Source organism: Lepidothrix coronata, unplaced genomic scaffold (assembly GCF_001604755.1).
Source record: "Lepidothrix coronata isolate B3197 unplaced genomic scaffold, Lepidothrix_coronata-1.0 Scaffold88, whole genome shotgun sequence".
NCBI classification, from domain to species: Eukaryota; Metazoa; Chordata; class Aves; order Passeriformes; family Pipridae; genus Lepidothrix; species Lepidothrix coronata.
In genome coordinates this window covers 844185-864988 of record NW_016690268.1, presented here as the reverse complement: position 1 = coordinate 864988, position 20804 = coordinate 844185, and the positions used below count along the sequence as shown (strand labels likewise).

Here is a 20804-nt window from a genome sequence, read left to right as displayed (position 1 = left end):
TTTAACCAAACCCATCTATTTTTCAATTAAAACAATCTGCCCAACTAGCTCATAACAGATAGCCAGACACCTACTGGAGTAGCTAAGGTCACAAAGAATTTCACGGAAACCCTCCTCATTGAAAAAAATATTAAAATTAACAGGAGGATGTATTTCTCTTTTCTATATAAAGGACATTAAAGAAGCGTTTGCTTCTGACTTAGATCCTTACTGGTGTTTAACCACAATGGCATTCTCTACTGTGAAACTATTACATCTCAATGAGAAGGTTTGGAAGAAATTGATATTTCATTGAAGTTGTACATCAGTGTATGTGGTTCATTACAAAGTGAAATGTGCTCTTTTGCATTTAAATGGGCAAGGAGATGAAAACATTAAATTGCAATTCATTACAAACAAACAAAGACTGTCCATTCCTTATACTTTCTTCCCCTGACTCAGCTGGTGAGCAACCAAATCACTACTACAAGCTGGGTATACTTCCAAATCTGGTATCTTGATACCATTTGATAGATTTGTGCCTTTTCTACACTTACAGAAAGATGTTGATTTGCATCCTGCAGAGTAACTAATATTCTGTAGCTAATTGTGTGCACTGCCATGACAGAACATCTAAAGAAGGACATTACCACATATGTCTCAGAGGGAATAGGAGGATACTTCATTTATAGCCACCCATCTGTCTAGTCACAGCAGAATTACATACAAACACAATGCACAAATTACTATGTCCTTCAGGAACCACTCTCCCATCACAGCCTGGCTCTCTGCACAACTCAATTCACATACCAGTTCACTGTGTTAAAAGATTCTGTACGTTGTATGATTGATGACAGGAATAGAAATTTGAATTAGAGAGTTAGAGGGGAGAAGACAAATGCAAAGCTTAATATCAACTTAAGGAGCAACAATTAAGCTTTAATTTTTTTCCCAGTACAGTATTTACATTGCTGATGTCTCCCACTGGGACACTCCTGTGAATGTGAAAAATACTGCAGTTTTCAAGAGGTCTTGCCCAAATGCAGCTGAAGCAAAGATGAAGGTTCTGCTACAGCATAGAAAATAAGTTTCTTTTCAGATTTAGATGATTTACAGATTTTTAACTGCAATTAATTGTTGAGAATATTGATAACTTATAATTCATCACAAACATGAAAGCAAAGGGAAGTCGTTATCGCGCAGACTTCTCAGTGGCACACTCAATTAACACATCTTCTTATAAAGAGTCAGAGAAAGCACTGTAATGTATAAACAAGGGACTCCACGGGGCATCCTTCCACCGTGCTGTAGATCACTGAGGTCCAGAAGCTAATGCTGACCAAGCTCCTATGTCTGCACGAGGCAGCTCAGCATGATGCACGTGTCCTAACATAAATGTAACATTACACCTAAGACAGAACATTTCTCAGCAGGAAGAGAGTTTGGAAATGGCATCATGCAAATACAGTTGCACTGCTTTTAAATTACTTAATTGTATGCTATATCCCATGATTCCAGTGCTTGTGTAAGATGTTGCCAGCTTCAGTATTTCTGCAGTGGCTACCATTATGCAGTATAGTTACACAGTGCTGTCAATGCGAGTTTACATTAGGCTTGGAAAAATGTCTTTAATGCACCTTGAGATAATCTGTATTCTGAGCAACTGCTCTATCTTCAATTAAAAAAAAAAAAAAGTTTGTTCTGTACTATATGCTGACGTATTTGCTTTGGTGTATTTGCAAGTGTAGATATGTTTGTGGGAGGCATTTTCATGTTTATATTTCTGGCAATAAGTGTCTGATCAATTCCTATCAATTTATGTGGATTTCTGTTTCATACAGTTTTAATCTACTCCATCTCTTCTTCTGGCTGTTCAATTCAGACCAGATTTCTTCCATTTCTTTATGAAAAACTACTGCAATTTCATACAAATATTATTACTCACATGATGTTACTCAGTGAAAACAGCTTAACCTAAGTATGCATAGGCAGAAAATAACACCCTCATTTTTGCTCATATTTCTGATATTTCCATGACTTTCAAGAAGTTACTGTACAGACTCATGAGTTATATCTCAAATTTTGTGCCTATCATGTGAGTCTTGTCAATGATGTTTGCTTAGAGAAAAAAGTTCTGTTCAGTAAGGAAAACTGTGTCTTAGTTAAAACTAGAAGGTACTAAAACAGACTTTTGTTTCCCCTTCCCAATGGACAAATGGGGAGTGACAGAAAAAGAAGTTGTCCAAAGAAAACCCTTTATGCTTTAGTTGAATGAACATTAAAAGACTATCCTGCATGCACCACTAAGGAGGTGGGGAACAGGAGATTTCCATATGCCTTGGGTGAGGGAGACTCAGGAATCTGTGTCAGGGAAAGCTGCCATAGGAAGGCACACTTTAGTTTTTGCACATCCCAACAGGGGAGCAAAGAAGACGTCTGACAAGAGGTGGGAAGGATGAAAATAGAAGGGAAGGGGTCTAAATAGCACTGGGGGGATGGATGCACACATGGAGCTGCTCGCCTTGGTGAAGGAACACCAAGGCGGAGAAAGGCTGGAATGGAGGAGGGAGGGGTGTGAAATGAGGAGATGCTGCATTTCAGCAGGATAAAACCTGGTGGTGAGTTAGAGGGATAACACATGAGAGCTCCAACCATATGAAGTAGGGAAGAAGGAGTGGAAAAAATCAATGCAAGGAGTTCTACCTATGGGCAGTGATCTTGAGCCTGCTTAGGAGAAGTTATTATCCAAATTACGAAATGTGAGACACTCTAGAAACATTTTGTATAAAATATTGCATAACTAGGCCACCAAGATTTACCACAAGTCATTAGAAGCATAAATACAAAAAAAATCAATCATGGAAAAAGCCACACAGACCAGTGAATATATTTTGCACTAATTCAAAAGATTTTGGCACTTAAAGGAAAGGTTTGTACAGGTTTTAAAAAAGTAAGGGAGTATGTCCCTAGTAATAGTGAAGCATATGTGAGAGGTCCTTGTTTCAAGTACAGAATCTTTAGTAGATCATGCTACTTCAGCAACAAAGCCAATTAGTGACACAGCAGCAAGACTGGGATCATCTATTAAAAAAAAAAAAAAATTACAAGAAGACTGGTCAGAGAAAACAACACAAAGAAAAAACACAACCAAATTTATAAGGGTCTTTGGACCAGAAACAGAGACACAGTTAATTGCTTAAATATATCACAAACATACTCTTAATTTAGGCAAACACTTGTGGTAGTTCCTATCAATTTATACTCATATTCACTGGCAATCTTTCTGTTCTTTCTCTGGCATACAAGCTACAGCATTTCCCGGGCACATCGGCCAATTAGGAGGGGGTCAACTTTCCAGGTTATGTAAAACTTAAATTTTGCTCAGATTAAAAAAAAAAAAAAGCTACTGTGTTAACTAAAATGGATGACAGCAAGGCATGCAGTTAACCAGCATTCATGTCTGAGGATAATTCAGCTGTGGCATGTTACTAGCCTGTTTTTGAAGCTCAGTGTAGTAAATAGGAGCTCGCATTCCCAGAGGAGTAGAAGATTTGCAAAATATTTTTTGAGATAACAAATATTCCATATGTGGCATTTAGTCACCAATCAACAGTTAAAAAACTGTAATTTTAAGCAGCAACCTTGAGCAAATGGGAATTTATATGTTTGCATAAAATCCCACATAAATTGGGGTTCAAATTTCAGTAGGGAGAAAACTGTCTGAACTAATGTCGTGGTTTAACCCCAGATGACAACTAAGCATCACACAGCCATCAAATCAGGATAGGAGAGAGAACTGGAAAGGGTAAAATTGAGAAAACTTAGATTGAGAAAAGACAGTTTAATAGGTAAAGCAAAAGCCACATATTGAAAGATAACAGAACAATGAATTCATTCACCACTTCCCATGGGCAGGTAGGTGTTTGGTCATCTCCAGGAAAGCAGGGCTCCATGACATGTAACCGTTTACTGCGATGAGAAAAGGCCATCACTTCAAGGCCCATCCTCCTTCTTCCCCCAGCTTTATACACTGAATATGATGCCATACAGTTCTGTCACTTGGGGTCAGCTGTCCCAACTGTGTCCCCTTCCAGCTCCTTGCACACCACCAGCCTGCTCACTGGTGGGGGGAGAGGCAGAAAAGGCCTTTGCTCTGTGTAAGCCCTGCTCAGCAACAGCTAAAATATCCCTGTATTATTGACACTGTTTTGGTCACAAAACCAAAACACAGACACATACCATAGGTTGCTGTGAAAAAAATTAACTCTACCCCAGCCAAAACCAGCATAAAGAATATATTTCAAAGTGCACCATCTCCACAAGAACTCTAAAGGAGCCACATTGACATTCTGTGCATTACTGAAAGACTGGCAAGCAAATACAAAATAATGTGTAATACTTCAATAAAATTCACTCTTTAATTTATTTTTTGTTCGCAGAAATGGTAGAAGAAACATCTAGTGGTATTGCTAAGGTATAATAATGATGATGTGTCAGCCTATCTGGGCTAGTAAAATTAAAAAAGAAAAAAAAAGGAGCACTCTGAAACACTCCTGACACTATACTTTAATTTTAAAAACATGACATTAGCAAACTGAATGATATATTTTTCAATATTTATTCTGATAGGAGAACACTTCATTTTATGTGTCAAGCTGTCAGTCCAGGCAGATGATTCAAAATGAAGCTTTCATTTGAGGCTTGTAACACAGTAGGGCATGGAGCAGTAGGTCTAACTGTTGCATGGCTCTTTGGGTGTTTTCTAAATTTATGAAAGCAACCCAGACAGACTGGTGATAGACCTGAGAATTGTTTCACTGTCAGCTGTCACTGGTAGGAGAGATATAGTATGGATATACTACAAGGTGTTTTAAATGATGATGTGCGGATATTTTATTCCAAAGTTTATTTTAAAGACAAACAAGGAGGCATGCTCTCAATGACATGATAGCAGTAAAGGACTTCCCTGTTGTTTCTCATACTCACAGTTTTCTGTACCCTCTGGGCCCAATCCTACCACTATCGATAACTGGCAGAACTCACATAACCTGGCAAGAAGAACTGCAGGCTGTTATCTTACTAATCACTAGACCTGAAGGAAGACTTCCAATAATGCCATTGCAAATATTAGAAAAGGTGTCCCTGCCCATGGTATGGAGGTTGGAACTGGATGATCCTTAAGTTCCAACACAGGCCATTCTATGATTAACAGGAATACAGAATTTTTCCTTATGCCACAGGGTCCTGAAGAAAGAATTTGGTGAGACTGAGACTTTTTACAGCCACTAAGAATAGAAACACTGTCACATTAGTAAGTGAAAGAAGCCGAAGTATTCTAGGTTTGCAGGTGGACTGGCCATTTGGTTGCAGATATTAAGTAACAGGTCGCAGGAGATTTGGAGAGGTGGGAAAGCCCATGACTGCTGTATTTCCATGTCCCTTCTATGTAAGCCACCTCCCCTGTTGTTCTTCTGAGGCACAAGCTATGGAAGTTAAGCTCCAAGTACAAAGCTCTAGTTTGTCCACAGTGGCAACAGTGGTGCAGCTGGATATCACAACTGTGCTTGCATTCACACCCAGCAATGTATTCCCTGAGAGGCCCAGGACATCCAAGGCCAGTCTTCTACACAGATGAGCTAATGGATCGGCTGGAGACAAGGGACTGACTAGAAGCTAAGCGACTGACTGAACTTTGAGCCACCTTCTGTCACAATTAATTATTTGACTGAGGAGCTACAGATACGGAAGCTCTCCAGGTGGGAATTTCAGAGAGTTGTAGAGATTCCCCCAGGCAGCTCCTTCAGTGCCTCATTCAATTTGTGAGTTTAAATGTCTTGATTAACATCCTGAGTACAGCGTCCCAGTCAGATCCTACTGGGGGATTAATCAAATAATATGTAGGCAAGCCACTTGAAAATAACCTATAGAAACTTGCCACAGATGCAGAAATGTTCATGTAGGACAGGCTTTCACACATACTGTTGCAACAGTTAGAAGATGTTTACTATGTCATTTAAGATAGCTCCTGCAAATGCACGATGCATGTACTAGGGTTGTCGAGTAGTTCCACAAACCAGTAGAAGAGTGGTTTGGGGAGTCTTATCCAAGCTAACAATACTATTGCAAAGACCCTTGCAAGGAAGACTCCCATTTCCATTCAAACAGCAATGAACTGGATGATTTAATTCACAACGCGAGTATTACCATATGCCAAGGTCCAAATTTTGGTGTTTTTTTTTTCCAAAAAAGTATCCTGTCCATAATTATCTATGTCACAATACTTAGCATCAAAGTAGAGTCATTCAGAGAAGGTGTAGATCTGGCTAAGCTGTCCAAAGAACTGGGGAAGGGTGTTAACATTATTTCTCCCACTGCACACACAAGAAGGATGTGTTGCGGTAAGGAATCACAGCAAGATGGGAACTGTGGAATGACTAACTCTGTTTCTCACCTTCCCATAGTTTGTGTTTCCACAGAATCCATAAAACTGTAAGATTATATATAGAAAATGTATTTAAAATCCAGCTCAAAATTGCAAACTGCGAGCTTAGTAGTATTTGTTTAACAAGATTCAGCACAAAGCTAGGAGTTGGGAAATGGCAAATCCCTCACAACATCTGCCAACAAATATAATCTCCCTAGTTCTGCTTTACTCTGTATTGTTAAAAAACCCCAAACCTTAAAATCCAGTAAACTTCTTTCTTTTTAGTCCTTCTACTCTCATTGTTAATTTCCATCTACATTTTCACACAAATCACCAGACAAATGTTTCCAAAAAATCAAGTCTGAACAATTGAATTAAGCAATAGAGTCCTTGTCAGTAACGTCAAGTTTGGAACTGTCACTGTTAGCAGCATACCATGTCAGTTAATAAACTTCAGCGTTTATAAGCTGATCTTGATCTATTTAGGTATGTGCATGTCAAAGAGAAAAGTTAAGGGACTCTGATGTTTTTTGAATTTTGAATTACCACAAAGATCACATTCAAATCCTTTAGATCTGCTCTTTCTTATTATCAAACCCGTATTTCTAGGAAGAACTATAAAGGACAGACTCAAAGATGTATACACTTCATAAATGAGCAATGAAGTATTGAGTAAACTTCCAGTGAGCAATACCAGCTAATGCTTGGGAGAACTCTAGAAGCCAACAGAGATCTCTTTTGATTCAGCTACTTCAACTATTCAGTCTTGACTTTTCGGATTATTAAACTTCAACTAACATATTAGTCTTCTTTACAGATTTTCTCTACCTGGAACTACAAAATAGTCAAGGATGCTTCAGCCTGAATGAGAGATAAATAGAGGAGAGAGATATAATAGAGGTCTATTAAATTCTCAGTTAGTTTGAAGAAGGTGCATACAGACTGTTCATTCTCTTTTCTGATACAGCAAGTAAGAGAAGACTTACTACCAAAATGAACAACAGCCACCAAAAAACCCAACCCCAGAACAAGGAAGGAAAACTAACATAATTTGTGTCACACAACAAATTAAGGTACAGAACACCTTGTAAATTTTTACAAAGGTTCCAAAATTGACAGGAAAAATTAATGGAAAAAAAGCCTGTTTTGGCATAATTAAATATGAACTTTCTCTATTCCAGAACTCACATGTCAAAATCTCAAAGAGATAATGGGTACATCCTATAGTTAAAAAGATACCCTGTATTGAAAAAAAAAATCAGTCTCAAGCATTAGATGTCATCTTTTTAAATATCTATCTTCAGCAGCTGTTGTAGCATCATCAGCTTCTCTCCTCTGAGGCCATTGAACAAGAAGCCTTTGCCGAAAAGTACGTTATGGAAAATTATAGAAATATATTAACATGCAAACAACAGAGAATTTATTTTTTAGTTCTTCTTCACAGCTTAAGTAAGCACTGTTAAAATCCTACATGCTGCTGGCTACACAAGGAACAGCAAAGAAGACATATACCAATCAGTAAAACTGAAGATCTTAACTTGATGTCAGAAAAACCTCCCACTTTCTTCTTCCTACATACGATACATCCATCTCCTAACAAGGAAGCACTGATATTATATGTTCCATTAAGTCTTTTTTTTTCCCTTACTCTGTATTTCCATTTGGATTATTTTCTCATTTCCACTACTTGATTACTCCTCTCCCATACTAAAACCAGCTTTTTAATGAACCTTCAGCTTACCCTGGCAATCCTGCAATATTGCTCTGTGTGCAGCACTTGCATTTGTACTTCACAAACATCCTGGCATTTTTATAGGGTTCTTAGAAGAATAAACTTTGAAGAATGCTGCATTCAAAGCAGTGACATCTAAGATGGAGAGAAGACTTACATATACTCATTAGAGAGCTTCTTCCAGATGTATTTAAAAAAAACCCAAACAACCCCCAAAAAGACAACAGTAATGTTTTCAAGTTAATGGTTAATACCTAACTCATGCAATAGATGAATAATAATAATTATAATTTTAAACCACTGGCAATTCTTTATTTACGGAAGTAGTGTGGCTAGGGAACAGTGACCTGCAGAGAGACACATTAAACACTGCAGATTTGCAAAAATCTGCACAGGAAGAGTGTTTGTGGGGAGCCAGACTGTGAAAGAATGTTTCAGTAAGAAATTATACTACTCATTCCCCCTGATTTGTTAACATGCACCAGCCATAGCAGTGCAATCGCACTTCGCTGTTGCCTTTATGTATTTACTAGTGTGCTGAAGGCAAAGTATTTACACAGTGTTTCCATACACATTGCTTAAAAAAAAAGAAGCGGGAAAAACTTCAATTTACCATGTAAAATGAGAGATTGGTACAGCCTGGAGCCTGTGCACAATTTCTCATCTATGAACTTCGGTCTATGTAATCAAAAGCTACACAATTCATTTCTGCACCTGCAACCATCCCTGTGGCCCCTCCAAGAAGTCAGTTCCATGTAGTGGTCTCAACATGATTATTTTATTGACATTGCTCTGCTGAAAGATTTTTGTAAATGCCATCCAATTTTCCAGCTCTTTCTAAGAGATCAAAAGATGCAACTTGCATAGTAGACAGGAATTGACATTCATGAGTGCCTATTGTCTTGAATACAAATGCTGCTCACGGTGTTTGCCCAAAGCTAAATGTGTATGACTATAATAACTGACTGCAGTCAGGCCCCGAAAGCAGACTTGTATTGGAGATAAAAATACGTTTGTGCTGGAGAATACCTTTCGCTTGAACAACCCTCAGGCCTCCTAATTAGGGAGGATGGCACTGAGCTTGAAACCTGTAATTCTAAATAAAACAGTTGGAAAGGGACTGTGTCTTCTGCTTAGAAATAACAACCACCCTAGGTTATTTCTGCAGGTATAAGATCCTGCAGGTTGTGATCCATTTCTGGCAAAGATCTGAAAGTAGCAAACCACTCTGGCCCATGGGTTCACGCATATAGTGGGAGGCAAGCTAATGGACTTCACAACCAGAACACAACCTGGCCAGGACATTAACTTACATTTTCTAAAATTTGCTTTCAAGTACAGAAATAAGTTCATATTGAGCTAACCACCTAGTTAGTGCCCCTTTCTCAAATCACCCTTTACTGTTTTAGCTGTCCATGTGAGACAGATAGCTGCTCTTTCAGATAAAAGTCACAGATCAAGGTCAGCAATAAAGCTCATTTTATCATATTAATCACTTGAACAACATGTTTAGAAGATGTGAAATTAATTTATAAATTTTTTTTTAAACACTGCTAAGGAATAAGTTATTTTCAAATATCTCTCACAATCTCTCATATCATCAAAAGGTTGACATTATTTTAAAACTACTCAAAAAGAAAAGTTGTAGGAATTCAACTATCATATGCTCACTGAATCATGAATTATATAAAGAGAAAAAAACACGATAAAAGTCACATTGAAAAAATAAAAAAAAAATCATATAATGATCTCTGAGCTGTATAACATATGGTTGAGGGGATTAATTTTATCCTACTGGACACTTGATACCAACAACAAAAGGGTAAAAAAAAATTCCAAGAGCATATGACTAGGAAACAAGATAATTATTTCAAGTGGCAATGCAAAGCATATCCTTCATGAATAACTCTACTGAAAACACCATCTCCTTCACACGGTATGCACAATAGTATTAAACGTACTCCTGTATCTTTGTAGTGTTTTTAAGATTGTGTTGTATATGTCAGATCAGAAAGCACCAATACTGGAAAAAAAATTTAAGCACATGTCTAACATCCCTTACGTGCTTCTAACAGCACCACAAACATGAAAATAAATTGTAGGTACTGTAATGTTGAGACAATGTTAGAGGCTTGCTTATCCTCATCTTTGATGCAAATATTTTTATACCAATACTTTTCATTTTTAAACATCTCTTTGTACTGAACTATAGTGTAATTCCAAGAAATATATATATAAAATATTCAGATAATCTGAATATATGCAGATATTGTAAAACTGGACTTTTTTTTCAGCACAGCCAGAGTACAATAAAATAACTTCTTTTTCTATTCTTGTTATTAAACCATACAATCCAATGCAGAACTATTTTACTTTTAATTCAAAGTTATGACTAATTCTGCTTCATTTTTAAAATTCTACTTATAATTCCACTTACATTATAATTCTACTTCAAAGCATCAATCCAGAAAAAAAACCTTCAAAAATCACACAAGAGGGTATGCATAAAATGCTTTTAAAATGGGTATTCTTCCATGGAACTAGGAAAAAAAGTTAATGTATTTACTAACTTCTGAATATGCAGAAATGTAATAATAATTCATTTTTTATGGAAATTAGAATGCAAATAAATTACCTCAGAAGACATTTTCACTGCCTCATCTCCTGCCCCGTATCTATACTTTTTCATCTTTTGATTCAGATCGTTGGTTTTAGTAGCACTTGATAGTTTTTATGACTGCAAGACAAATTAATTCAGCTTGTCTAGGACCATTGTCAGTGTTTTAAATGCGTGGCCCCTGTTATGGCCATGTATTTAAGCCACATCTTATAATTTCAAACAGAAACAATAAGATGGCAGACAATTTTCTCAAAGTTTATCTTCTAGTTCAAGATGGAGATATACAAATACAAGCAATTTCTAACACTTCCACAGTTGGGTGACTCTTTAATAATGTTATTTTATACTTTTCAGGAAATTCACAGAAGCAACTAAAGTCACCGCTTAAATGATTTTTTTTTGTACTGTAAAAGCTAAATTTCATTAATGAGTTGAAAGAAAAAGAGTGCTGTTTATTATAGCCATGATTATCACGGCATGAACGCTAAAATGTTTGTACTAAGTACTTTCATGAGAGAGAGAGATTTTGACGAGTTTTCCAAGAATTACAGAAAATGCAGGAGAATTCCTAGTATCTCAAAACTTCTCATTATAGCAGTCTGAACATACCATACAGAAGGAGATTCCACATCCTTCAGTCTATAATCAGCAGTCTTCATCCAGTCTGTCTGATTGCTCCAGTTCCTAAAGAGTCCCCAGAAAGACCTCCCAAGCTGACAGCACATGTGGGTAGATGAGGGTATCTTCTCATTGCTCACCTAACTGCTCTCTCCTATCTGCCCTGGCTACTGCCTACAGACAAAACACGGTAGCAACCAAAGGAATTAGCTCCAGTGTTTAATATTCTTCATGTTGCAGTATACAAAATGTTGTTCATTTCATTTTTAGAAGATGAATTACAGAGGAAAGAAGCCTGAAGTCAGGACTTTTTTGTGTATATATATTTATCATTTTATATGTATAATGATTTTTATATGTTTATATGCTTCTAGTTCATATATATATATTTTTTTTTATATAAACATATGAAAAGTCACATATATACTTGAATGTAAGTATAACAGTAAGTAAAACAGAAGGAAAGGACTCAGTCACCAACTGTTCCCTGTCTCTCACACAGAAAGTGAAAGGACAAAAGAAGAGGAAAGAAGGGAGGAAGAAAGGAAAAAAGGGAGGAAGGGAAGGACAGATGAATGGATGAAGGGAGGAAGGAAGGCAGGAAAGAAGGAAGGAAATGCTCTTACTTAGGAACAGCAAGAGACCTAGTTACTTAGAGCATCCACTCAGCAGTTCCAGAACAATTTTAGCACCTGAAACAGATAAAATGTCCTTTAAAAACTCTCAAGCTAGGGACTTTGGGGCAGAAAGAAGAGTGTTATTTAAGCTGTTAAGTGTCAAGACACTGAAATAACCAAGGAAAGATTTTATTGTTATGTCTCTTGTAGCTCATTTGTTTCTGACTTTTTTTCCTTTTAATAGCTCCTCCAAATATAGATTTAAATAAACTAATTTTTCCCTAAAGGCTGTTAGTCAAAGGTGAAAAAAAGAAAAGGAAGAAAGAAAACAAAGCAAGATCATTTCTGGTGACTGAACAATGTGATAGACAACAAGACTTCACCCTTACAGGCTTTTCAACTTTTAAAGCCAGCTCTCAGTGCACAATAAATTACTCTCAGGTATGCAGTAGGTGATAGGATGTATTTCTTCTACTGCAGTAGTATACTCATGGAATATAAAAAGATGCTAAAGTGTAGAAATTATTGTTAATAACTATTAGCTTGAGACTCAGGTTCTGAAATTATCAAATAGTCAATCATTTGACTGTCTGCACCATGAAATGGGTAGGACAGCAGCTGTCGTGGCTCCCACCTGTGCCAACTGTCATTCTTCCAACCATTGCCCCAGGAGCATGCATGACAGTGGAGCTGGGCTTAGATGCCCTGGACATGGTTTTCCTCTCCCAGGGGCCTCAGTGCCACAGAATGACCATCAAGATGCATTTAGCAGATAGAGAGAGAGCACGAGAGTTCAGCCCCCTTCAAAACCGCAGCAGTCTTTTAGGGAGTTAAAAACCAGGATTCAAGCTTGTATGGTGAATGTTTGCAAACGGGATGTGTTGAAATGGCTGAAGCGGTGACCATCCCGGCTGGATGCTCCTCTCATGGCTGGAAGTTAGACAAGGAACAGCAGAAAGGGAAACTTTCCTACTCCACTAGGATTCACAGTCCTGGGCATTTTCTAAGCTAAAAACAACAGCACTTTACAGTACTAAAACTGAGTGTTAGGTGTGGCAGCAAAGGAGAAAAATAAGAACTTTTTTAGTCATGCTGAAAATATCTGTGAATATGAGTCAGGGGGCTTAATATCCTCCTACACTGCACCATTTTGGCTTCCACAGGTTATAAAATAATGCAAAGGGGCATAAGCAAACAAACAAAAAAATCAGAATTACATTTTCTGATCATTTCACAAAAATGGAAAGCTGCTTGCCTTGAGGAAACAATTTCCATGTGTGGTAAGAATCTTCACTGGCTTTGGCAGGTTCTCTGCTGCTTGTAAGGAGTTTTCTAATGATTTCAAGATTTTGTCAAATCATAGGTTAGTAGTTTTACAAATTTGGTGCATAGCAAAATTAAATAAGTGCTTTATATAACTCCAAAAAAACCAGCCGAAGAAGCTATAACTGCCATGGTGTTAATAAAAAAGCTAGTTATAAATGAAACATATTATTTAAATGAAATACAAACAAATATTATCAATTTGCATAAACTAATTTTAAGCATTGTCTGGCAGCTAACAGAAAAATACCCTAAAACAGGTTGAACACAGTGAAACTACGAAATTATTCAGTATCACCAAAGAATGACCATAAGATAAATGGGCCCAAATACCATTTTTCTTCTATGTACAAACAGTTACTAGAGGCACTTCAAATAACTTACACACATAGCAGAAATTATCCTTTCATTGTTTGTGACAGCTTCAAGAATTATTTTTCAATGCCTGTTACAATGCAGCACTGATTTTTACTTCTGCTATTGGTAATGTCTTTTTCCAGGTACGTAGCCTGTTTTGCATTCTAGTGAGTGCAAAATTTGGGAGTTGCATTTTTCATGATCACTTAAAAAAGGTCATGTTAGTCATATAGTAATCTTCAGTCCCTAAGGAATGTGCATGCCCCACTATGCTTGCTTTCTCCTTACTTCTACTGTTAAGAACTATTTGTATCAAAAATAAAGATTTCTACACTGAAGTTACCGAAAGAGGGATTTGGGTTTTTTTTAAGAAAGAATGAGTCCCAGAGAATTTTAAGATTTTTCTGTCATGGTAATATTTGTGTCTCTCAGATTCCCAGTAATGCATTGAAGTTGGCAGTCTGGCCCTTGGTGAGTTGAGAGATACATTTTTTCAAACAGATTTATTATTAAACACAGTGTTTCCCTGCATCAGATCACTTGGGTCAAATATCGTATATGTGGATATAACTCAGCTGAAGTCAGCCACCTTATTCCATGACCAAATCAGTATTTATGGGAATTCAAATCAAACAAAACCAAACCAAAGCAATCTTCTTCTGACTGCATTAGCCATATTGCTTCTTTGAAGTAGCAGGAACAAAGTCAAAATTGCAAGTGTATGGCTTCAAAAATATTTCCTAAGTGATGTGATCAGGTTTATCAATACCAAAACGAATTACTAACTTCACTCAATTACAGACCTATCTGCTATCAATGACATGGATTAGTGCTGTTTCTGACACATCTTTTTTAAAAGGGATTGAATGGTTTTATGGACTTAGCTTTTTTTAATTTAGGTCACTACAACCTTCACTGACAAAATGCAGAAGATCCTAAGCAATCCTTAAGATACTACATTGGACTGTCAGTAAACCCTGACTCTAGGAGCATTGGACACATATTTGTTATGATTAAGCAAAGATGACATGGCAGACTTCCAAAAGCACACATTAATCTTCACCTCTTTGAGTCTTTACCATATGATACTTTCAATGAACTAAATTTAATTTCAAAAAAAAACCCAAAAAAAGAATAAAAAAAAAAAGAAAAATTAAAAAAAATAAATTGACTACACCAAAATAAGATAGAAGAATGAATTTGCTGTTATATGATATTAAAGCACTATGTGTTCTGAATGCATATTAGGTGGTTCACACAGTAGAATTTTATATAGTAGAACAGACTTGAAAGCCAGTTGGTTGAAAAAAAAGTAATAGGCTTGCTTTTGAAAAAAATCACCAGAAAGTCACCCATGAGAAATGCCTCAGCTTAAGTTTTAACAGACTTTTCAAAAATAAAACTGACTAAAAAAAGTTACAATGATACACTCTATATCCCTTAAAAAAAAAAAAGAGACTGATACCATTTCCACACAAGAGCAATATGATGCGTCTTATGTCATTCAGCTGTTTAGGGGTTTTATTCTAAGACCTGAGATTTGAGGAATAGGTTTGAAAGTCCAACACTAAAATATTGATTCTCAGATCAAATCCTTGAAATCTGACAGGTATTTAGCTGTGTAACCACAGTTAGTAAAGCTCAAAGCTATGAAGATATAAAAAAAAGAACACATGGTGACACAATCTTTTCCAAAAGAACTATCCCTTACTGTCTCATCTTTAACAAAACAAAGGCACAATACCCTACTCTTTGTTATGATTTAAAAGTAAGTAAAAAAGAACAGTACTTTATACAAGGAAATAGACTGAGTCAATATCTTCAAAAGAAAGTTCTCTGCTGCAAAGAGAGGTTAGGTAGAACCACGAGTGAAGTACATATCAGATTCTACCTATAGCTATCATCTCCACAGAAAAATGACTGGCTATGTCAGGCTATGCCCATCAACAAATTTACTCTAATCTGAAACACAATGTTGCCTAAATCATGGAAGACAATTAATTTAAGAACTATGAAAAAAAAAATCCTATAAATTGCTGGGGTCTGGGCAAGTAATGAGGGACATCATTCTATGCTCCTTTGATCTTCTGTTCTTGCTTCAGCATCTGATACTGGTAGCTCTCGGATATACAGTACTATAGTGCATGTCTCTTCAGATTTATCCAGTGCTATCACTCGCATCTTCTTACTGCAGGTAAAGTTGTTGTTGATATATTATTACTATTACTGTTGCTACTATAATTAATAATAATAATAATCTTAGCATACCTAATAGTGCTCTGGATCCTGGATCTGCAATATCAATATGATGAAAACTAAGACTTGCATAGACTATATTTGAGTCCTTCTAATAGTGTTCTAAGTGAGACAAAAGACAGATATGGTAACTTCTTTAGGCAGAGAATACCTGTCCAAATCCTCAGTCATTTTGGTTCAACAAAAACCACAACAGAAACAACTCATAATCAACCACCTACAATCCCATCTTAAGTATTTTCTTACAGTTATCTCTAAGTTCTTATTTTTCTCTATTTATACTTTGTGTCTGTAGTTCCTGTAATTCAGCATGACTTCTATCCTTGTATTCCATGGATGCAACTTTCCCAGAAATATTGTCGATGCTTTTCCTTGGCCAAAAGCAGCACCAGTGCTTAATTTTCACCCTCCTAATCTTCAAATGCTGCTGGAACAAGTTTTTTCTTGAAATATAGTCATCTTGCAGCTTCTGGGATCACTCCTTTCTGCTTTTAGTCCTACTTCTCTAATTTTGCTTTAATATAACACTGATATATTTCAAGAAGTTCCTAATTATTGGCTTAAGATAATAATGGCATAAAGAGAACTCTTAATTTTACTGTTCAGCCTGAGAGATCTTTACTCTTTCTTTCCTGTATGTCTGTGAATAATTCCAGCCTCCTCAGATAGAAAACCAATGACTTATCTCAAGTGACATGTCTAGATCCTATATTTAGGACATATCTCCACCTTGCAGACTCTTTCAGAAAAACTTTTAAGAGACACAGCCTTTCCTATTCAAACACTCAACCTGTGCACTCCCCAGATTCTGACCCTGTGCCTTCATTTGTGCAACATCTTTTTCCTCATCCCTTATAAGTGCTGTTTCACCTGCTTATTCCCTTCTCTACGACAGAACTCTCTTCTCTGTATTAAGCAAAGATTTATTAAAATAACTATATGCCCTTTACACTTGGGAAGGAAGAGTCTGAACAGTCCATTTTCATGTATCTCAAAAGTTCCTTTTACTGAAGTCCATTTATCAATTTGAAAGAAGGGCAAGATGCAGAAAAAATGGTCATGAAACAGATTTATTTTTTTTTTTTTAGCTTTAGTAATCAAGATCATAAAATCTTAAAATACGGTGGAGGGTCCCTGAGAAAATTCGCTGAAAAGATGTACAGCATAAAATCTATCACTCCCGTTACAGGCAATCAGAATGTTTATAGTCTTCCTTTAAGTACAAATTCATTCTTCTACTTAGAGCATAAAGGGGAAAGCATAGATAGAAAGCACTGCTGGAATATGACTGCCTGGCTTCTTAAAGTATGTAATTTAAAAACTTGGGCACCTGATGGCTTACATGAGACTTCAAAGTAACTTTAAGAGTTTAGTGAACATTTTCCCCCTCAGATCACCAGAAGGGTTATTCTTTCCTTGCTCTTTTCATGTATGAATTTGAAGCAATCATGTTTCCAACTAGTTCTAGGTTAGCTCAATCATTTTCCAGCTTGCCAGATTATACAGGTATAGCAAAGAACACAGAGAATCTTCCCACACTTGTAGTCAGATATGGTATTTGAGTGCAGCCCACATAGGTAATAACCAATTTATCCTCAGCAAATCCAAATTAAAATCTCATCAGCTACTTAGGAAAAGGTACGTGGTAGCATTCTTTAAAAAAAATGTAGTTACATTTATAACTTAACTTTTCAAATAGGATGAATATCCTTTCAAAAAATCTATACATATGTCGAGCTCCTGTTCTTCCATAGGTCTTTTCCATTCTCCAGATAACTGAGGCAGACTTAGCTTTCTTCAGTCACCATGTTGATCTACCATCCCTTTTTTAATGTCTTTGGAGCTTTATTCTTAGGTATTCTGTGGTCACTTTAGTCCTTATATCCATACAGTTATATGACTACGGCATCTGGAAAATGATGCTGCACAGTTCATTGGGAGAGTATTTTTACATAACTAGGTTATTATACCTATTTTACCAACAGAGACGTTAAATTGAACCATTAGACTGATTCCAAAAGTCAGTCTAGCTAATTATTGTCACTCAACTCTTAACTTTTCGGTGTTTGTATTTTTATGACAAAGCAATTCTGTAAATGTTATCCAGCATATTTAAAGCCATCAACCATCCTTACACCAATGAACATTTTTAACTTGTGTCTTCCAAATGGAATAACAATCAAAGAAAATTAAATCTACCTTAACACGCTCATTGCAAATTCGGACAAAACAATAACAATGACAACAAAATATACACACACAAAACCCCCACTTTGGAAACAATACGAGATCTAACACTTTTTATACCATTTATAGAAGAATCAGTTCTAGTAATATAGGTAAGATATAACCTTCAAAATATTTTGATTGCAAGATTCCAAGGTACAGATCCTTCACATAGAGAAACAATCAAAATCAGTTCTAAGCAGACTTTGGTTCCAAAAACTAAATAGCATAATATGAGATTATTGAACAGACGTAAGTATCAGTTACCATCTGCTCATTACAAAGATTCAGAACTATATATAAGGTCATTAATTACAGTCTCTTGTCCAACAAAAATTTTTGAAGAACAGGAAGAAGATGTAAAATTTGAGAACATTTTACCCCTAATAAATTTAATGGTCATCCTAACAAAAATTCTTCTTAAAAACAGTCTTCATTTCCAGAGTCTGAGAGCATATAAAATCTCATTTTGCCTTGGTAAAGCTTTTATCCTCCTGAAAGTAATATTAATCTGAGAGTAATTCTGTCAACACCAACAGATTAGAATTTTATGCCTTATTGGCTGGAATGCAGTGTTTCCCATATAACAGATCATGAAATAATAAGTAAAGATGGCAGAATTTACCCTGCAAGAGGACTGACTTGGGGTGGGAGGAGCATTGGGTGGGTCACAGGGCTTCACAGAGCACTACACGGATCCTCCCATTTTACCCAACTGGCTGAGAAAAAGGGAAAAAGGAAAGAAGGGACAGTAGAAACAAATGATGCTGTAATCTCTTTCACTTTCCAGATGAATTTTACTGAATTTTACTGTCATTCAGCATTACTCTACCTCATTTGTCTTGTTGAGACCTTTTCTTTATGCTCTTACTGGTTAAGTTAAACTATGGCTTTATTTCACGTCTAAACATTTGCAACATTTTAAGCATGAATTACAGTTATTCACATCAACAGTATGGAAAATACAATATGTTGTGCCCACCTACATTTCAGTGTTATAAACCTTATAGCTATCTCCAAGGTTTTAGATTCATTACTGGCTTATGGGATTCAGAATAGTATACTCAGAAAAAATTAGGGTGGAGATGAACAAGGGTATAAATTTCTTGTCCTCTCAAAGGGGTTAGTTACTACTGTGCCTAGGAACAATCATGACTCAGTAATGACTACACACATTATTTCCTATACATGTTTGCATCAATCGTATTCTTAGTACATTGACTCACAGAAGACATAAGTGGACACAGAAGATATAAGGTTGTTGGACACACTTATCAGAAGGTCACCATATATGAGGGCAATGTGAGAGTCCACCTCATTTACTCAGAGGTAACCATGTCAAATGCAGAAATTGATACCTGCCTCATCAGAGTTATGTTCACTCTCTTAAGGAAATGTCTGTTTCAGCTGGAGGAACAGTAAAACAAAATCCTAAAAAAAGTAGAAGTTAATAAGGCAGAAAAAACTGAAGGAGAACAAGTAAATCTATCCAGATGCCTACTGACATTCAAGAAAGGAGATTACCTATAAAGCTAACACTTCTGCCAAAAAGCATTTTTCTCCCAAAAGAAACCTGAATAGCATGTAGAAAATATAATCCTCTATGTAATGCATACAGACATAGAGACGTCTTTTAGTTTTAATGTTGATGTCAGAAAACAAAGCATTTTTTTTCTTTCATTTACTGGTCAGTTTTTGGAAACACAACATGCAAAATAGACAGCATGGTAACCAACTTCTTTTTTTCCCTTTTTAATTTACACAGATTTGAGCTAAGCATGCTTGTCAGGATTTTTCATCCAGGACTGCTAAGTAGATTTATAAATGAGTATTGTGACATGCTAAGAAGTGTTTTATCTCCTCAGCACAATTTCAGAATATCCAAAGTACAACAAACCATTCTCTCCTTAGAAAATACCTAGATGAGCTTCAGAGCTTTCAACAACAAGATTGAGGGATGAAGATGTGTCTTTCAGTGATTATAAAACACAGTTTTACACTGGGGAGTCCAAAGCATTCGAAGGAGCTGTTTTTAGACCTCTTTTTTGACAGATGGATAAAGATCTGCTCACTGCATTTCTATGATCATGGAATAGAATCATAGAATCGTTTGGGTTGGAAGGGACCTTAAAAATCATCTAGTTCCACCCTCTTGTGACATAGGCAGTCACCTCCCACTACACCAGGTTGCTCAAAGCCCCATCCAACCTGGCCTTGAACACTTCCAGGGATGGGGCATCCACAGCTTCTCTGGGCCACTTGTTCCAGTGCCTCATCACCCTCAGCATAATGAACTTCTTCCTGATCTCTAATCTAGATCCACCCCTTCAGTTTAAAGCCATTCTCCCTTGTTCTTCTATTGCTACATGTCCTTGTAAAAACTTCCTCTCCAGCTTTCTTGTAGGCCCCTTTAGGTACTGGAAGGCTGCTAGAAGGTCTCTCCAGAGCCTTCACTTCTCCAGGCTGAACAACCCCAACTGTCTCAGTCTATCTTCACAGGAGAGGTGCTCCAGCCCTCTAATAATTTTTAAATCCGTCCTCTGGACTCGCTCCAACAGGTCCATGTCCTTCTTGGGTTTAGGACCCCAGGGATGAAGGCTTTTTGTTCTGATTGCTTAACTCTCCTGCTTTTGCATTTGCAAAACTACACAT

General features: G+C 36.7%; 1 protein-coding gene and 1 long non-coding RNA gene across 2 annotated transcripts in view; both read right to left on the bottom strand.

Annotated features, from left to right (window-relative positions):
* GPC6 (glypican 6) overlaps window positions 1-20804 on the bottom strand; it is a 755565-nt gene that overhangs the window by 650155 nt on the left and 84606 nt on the right. The window lies entirely within an intron of this gene.
* On the bottom strand, window positions 15602-20230 carry LOC108500288. The gene is made up of 3 exons (XR_001875813.1): window positions 20071-20230; window positions 15939-16028; window positions 15602-15858 (listed from the first exon to the last, which is right to left on the bottom strand). It is a non-coding gene; the product is annotated as an uncharacterized LOC108500288 (long non-coding RNA).